Consider the following 5,479-nt stretch of genomic DNA (forward strand, 5'->3'; position numbering starts at 1 on the left):
AGTGAAGGCTTTGGAGGAGTTTGGACTCTACTTAGATCTTAAAGTTTGAGTAGGTTTGAATAAGTGAGGTGGATAAGCCTGATTTTCAGAAGTTTTCCAGGTTGAATGAATGATACGAACAATACAGTAACATGATTAAGAGCAAGATCATGGGGGTCAGAAGGAATTGGGTTAAAAGCGTGGTTCTACCACTTACTAGTTTTGTGGCATTGGGAAAATTCTTTGAACCTCTTTAAACCTCATTACTTTCATGTATAAAATGGGGATAAGAAGGGCACCTACCTCATAGAGTTGTTGTGAAGATTAAATGTGATAATGCATGAAAAGCACTTTGCACATGCATGGTACATGATAAATATAAAACAAAGGTGCAGACATGAAATTCCACAAGCATAACTGGAAGAGAGTGAGTAAATCAGCCTGTCAGAATGGAAGGTTCATAAATAAGTTTAGATGAAAAATCTAGAAAAGGATGGTAAAAGCTAATTTGTGAGAGTTTTGAATCTCAGGCTAAAGAATTTAGATTGGATTTTTAAAAACTGTTTTACTTAAAATGTTCCATCTCCAGGGCTTCTGATCAAGATGGTGACATAGGTAAATGCGATACATCTACCACAGCCACAGCAAAATTACAACTCAACTACCGAACAACCATCATTCAGAACCAAAACCACCTGAATTTTAGTTGAACAGAAGCCCTACACCTAAGTATATAAAGAAGCACAATATGTACTACTGTTTGTAATACTTTAAACAATAAAATAAAATTTTAAAAAAGAAGAAGCCACAACAAGTCTGATCCTTTATGTCTTCGTTATAAAGAGGAAAAAATTATGAGAACAAAATAAAATGTTCTATCTCCTTTTAAAATCCATTTATTTCTCTTTAAGCCTGAAGAAGGGGAAAGTAAGCGATTTCAAATATACTGTAATATTGCAGTGCAGCACTATAAGTTATGCTGATTGCTTTCTTCAAGAGTTATATAAAATTAATTAATCAATAGATACATTTTAAAGACTTCATCCTTGTCCTTCTCTACAAAATGTTTGTAAATTGTTCATTTTTACCTACTTTCTGCTAGACTGGGGGAATTCTTGATCCGGTTAATATGGTACTATACCAGTAAACTGATGATAATTCGTTTTCAAGCATTTAAGCTATCAACACAACACTCATTTGATTCTTCAAGCACCATTAAATTAAACCCCTAACAGTACTATAAAGCATTAGTAGCACATGTAATTATAAGTCTTTGATGTTTATCAGTAGGACGCTATCTTAAAATGGTCAACTACCCAAGTGATGGCTTCACTATCCCATCTAATAAAGACAGGAAAATGGTATGGTGACGTACAGCTAAATATGTCACTTTCTACACCACTGAAACTGGAGAGAGGGGATGCTAGCACATTCAGTACTCTATATCCCAACTAGACACATGGTAGAGTAAAATCTAACACAGTAAGGAATATACTTTTGGATTTAAGCTGTAAAATTCTGATTAGTAAAATACCAAGTTTATATTTGAAAAATACCAATATTTTATGATAAATATTCAAAAGAAAAATGACCTTTTGCAGAATAGCGTAATTTTATTTTTAAGTTCCTTTGCTGACTGATTTAAAGCCAAGCTTATTTCTAATTCTACAAGATGAGGGTGTTTTGCTTATGAGGAAATTGCAAACAACTCTAATATGAAAGTCATGTTACATAGTAATATATTAGGCTTGATAATTAGTATGTGTTGATTTATCAACACTGCTGACATTTGGCATTCATTTAAAATTCTACGCATTTCTGATTAGAATCTGAGTCATATATTCAATATATAAACTCTGAGCTATCTGAAATTAATGGTTATCAAAAAACATGTGGTGATCTATATGTGGGAGTTTATAGTTCTGTGTTTTATATTTATATTCAATTAACCTACATTTCACATAATATAATATGACTGCCAAGCTTTAAAGGAGAAGAGTTGTTTCTTTAATTTCATTATTCCACTATGAAGAGTTTGTCTCAAATGTTTTAACACTAATATAGTATTAAATGTTGAATAATTTTTTAATAAATGAAAAAGCTTCAATTCTTGGAACTCTTAGCTTTTGACTATACTGATAATCATGTACACATGTATTGGTATAAGTTTACTGTCAATAACTAAAAGGTCATCTAGCATACAACATGAATCATGTCTGCCAGCAGACAAAATCAGTAAACTGATTTTCAACAGGAATTTATATAAAGAAGGAGAGTGGTGTCAATTTGACTTCTGGGGGAGACCAGAAGTAACTTACCAAGTAAAGGAAAAGGATAGGGTGAAAAACAACTACCAATACCACCAAAACTACACAACAGAGGAAAGATGGCAGCAGATGGAAGAAAACAAAGGAGGTGTGCACATGCACAGAGATACCAATGCTTTCTCCTCTTTCCTTCTATAAAAATATGAACTGAGTTCAATATTTCATCATGACTTAGAAAGGGAAGAAGACAGCTGAGGGCATACTAGAGATGGTAGAGTAGCTAGCAGCATTCGGAAAGTCAGGAGGTGTTGTCCAAATCTGCATTCCAAGAAAAAGGACATGTGAAGGAAGCAATGACTCAAGGAAATATCCTTCAACCATTGAAAAGGAAATGCTACATGACATGAAGTTATGAACAGAAGATCTAGACTTAAACATGCATGAGTAGTATTGCAAGCATTTCCATTCACTGGTTCTATGACCTTGGGTTAGGTTAGTCTTGGTATCTTAATCACCAAAATTGTGGTATCTATTTTACACACTAACTCATCCACAGTAACTGATAGGTAAATAGAAACTATAATTATCGTGAGTGAAACTGAAGGACAAGCACAAACGAATTTGGCCTCCAGAAATCATGTCTCAGTAACTGAGCAATGTACCAATCACTTTGTGATAAGCCTGTGAACACTTTTAAGCATTTCTGAATGTGTTGGAAGGAGAAAATGCATGCACACTCTCCCATAATCTAATTATTTGGGAAACTCATGGAAAACGGGAAGAAAATCAAAGTTTGAAGCTGCCTTTTTAGAATATTGATTTGAAGCTGTTTATTAAGAAACAAGTTTCAATAAGAACCTTTGACCCTCCTCCCTTTCCTTCCCAAGAGATTCAAACAGAGAAACTTGTTTCAGGAAGGCGATTTCAGGAGGCTACCTTAGCCTAATAATCCCACTTCTAAGAATATATCCTAAGAAAACGGAAACACCAATCAGAAAGAATGTATGCACCCCTATGTTCATAGCAGCACAATTTACAAAAGCTAAGATATGGAAACAGCCCAAGTGCCCATCAGTAGATGAGTGGAAAAAATAGTTGTGGTTGCCCTAGCTGGTTTGGCTCAGTGGATAGAGCGTCGGCCTGTGGACTGAAGGGTCCCAGGTTTGATTCTGGTCAAGGGCATGCATCTTAGTTGCGGGCACATCCCCAGTAGGGGGTGTGCAGGAGGCAGCTGATCGATGTTTCTAACTCTCTCTATCCCTCTCCCTTCCTCTCTCTAAAAAATCAATAAAATATATATTAAAAAAAACAGTTGTGGTACATTTACAACATGGAATACTAAGCAAAGTAAATAAGAAGGATCTCTTACTCAATGAAACAGCACAGAGGGACCTGGAGAGTATTATACTAAGCAAAATAAGCCAGTCAGAGAAAGACAGGTATCACATGATCTCACTCATATGTAGAATCTAATGAACAAAATAGATCCAAAGACTTGGAACACGGAAAAGATTGTGGAATCTCAGAAGGAAGGTGGGGGTGAGTGAGAAGAGATCAACCAAACAACTTATATGCATATATACATAACCCATGGACACAGACAATAGGGTTCTGGAGGCCTGGGATGGGTGGCTGTGGCGGACTATAAGGGGTCAATGGGAGAAAAAAGAGGACATATGTAATACTTTCAACAATAAAGATTTTTTTTAAATATATTTTATTGATTTTTTACAGAGAGGAAGGGAGAGAGAGAGTTAGAAACATCGATGAGAGAGGAACATCGATCAGCTGCCTCCTGCACATCTCCCACTGGGGATGCGCCCGCAACCCAGGTACATGCCCTTGACCAGAATCGAACCTGGGACCTTTCAGTCCGCAAGCCGACGCTCTATCCACTGAGCCGAACCGGTTTCGGCTACAATAAAGATTTTTTTTAAAAAAAATCAATGGAAAAATATCCATTGATTAACAAATGAACAACAACAAAAGAATGTTAAACAAGAGGGCTTCAGGCAGGGGCCTGTTAACTAGGTATGCACTGTGTCCCATTGTTTCTGAGTTGCCTAGCAAGTATGCTATGTATGTTCCCTCTTCCTCAACTGCATGGAAATTGCCCATTTGCTTCTGAAATTTAAGACACCACCCCCCTCTCCTTTGTCCAAAAATGTCATATATACCCAACATTGCATCACTGTCTTTGGAATTTTCATATCAATGTAAATTACTCATGTACTTGTATCAAAAACTTTGATTTTCTCCTGTTAATCCATCTCTGTAAATTTTTATTTTTATTTACTTATTTTTTTAATATATTTTATTGATTTTTTACAGAGAGGAAGGAAGAAGGATAGGGAGTTAGAAAAATCGATGAGAGAGAAACATTGATCAGCTGCCTCCTGCACACTCACCACTGGGGATGGGTCCTGCAACCAAGGTACACGCCCCTGACTGGAATCGAACCCGGGACCCTTGAGTCCGCTGGCCAACGCTCTATCCACTGAGCCAAACCGGTCAGGGCTCTGTTAATTTTATGATTAGGCCAGCCAGAACTTAGAAGGTGGAAGAAAAAGTATTATTATTATTTTTATCCCACAAGTTCAACTGACATGGGCTCAAATATTGAAAATCTACAACAAAATTAGCAATAAACTGAATGCACACAAGCTTTTTGTAACTCCATCCAAAATTTTTACATTATCATTCCCTTACAATTATTTCAGATCAAAGCTAGCACAGGAAACTATACTTATCACCTTAGAAACTAAGTAATATTTGGCAGCATAGAAACTAACAATGGTGGTTATACAAATTTTAAAAAAAAACAACTTGGATTGATTCTTATATAGAGATAATTGTGGTCCAAAATGCATGTGTTTATTTCACACAGAAAAATCTATTTGCTTCGGTGTAAACTTAGTGTGTCATCAAACTAACAGGGAGTTTGTCAAAAATGGTAAAGTACTTCTCTTTTACAAAACAAATTCTCACAAATTCTAGGCACTGTCTTTAACGTTAGAAACAAGTATATTTATCTACCGTATTTGCCGGCGTATGAGACGATTTTTTGGCCCTGAAAAATATGCCTCCAAGTGGGGGGTAGTCTTATACGCCAGGTACACTTCAGATAGACTGCCCATAGTGCTTGCCCCGTGCCATAGTGGCCTCCCGATGCCCGCCCACTTCATTCCACATACCATTCAGGCAACAGCAGCGCTGCTGGGTGTATGCTCGGC

This window comes from Myotis davidii, unplaced genomic scaffold, assembly GCF_000327345.1.
Source record: "Myotis davidii unplaced genomic scaffold, ASM32734v1 scaffold1416, whole genome shotgun sequence".
Classification (NCBI taxonomy): domain Eukaryota; kingdom Metazoa; phylum Chordata; class Mammalia; order Chiroptera; family Vespertilionidae; genus Myotis; species Myotis davidii.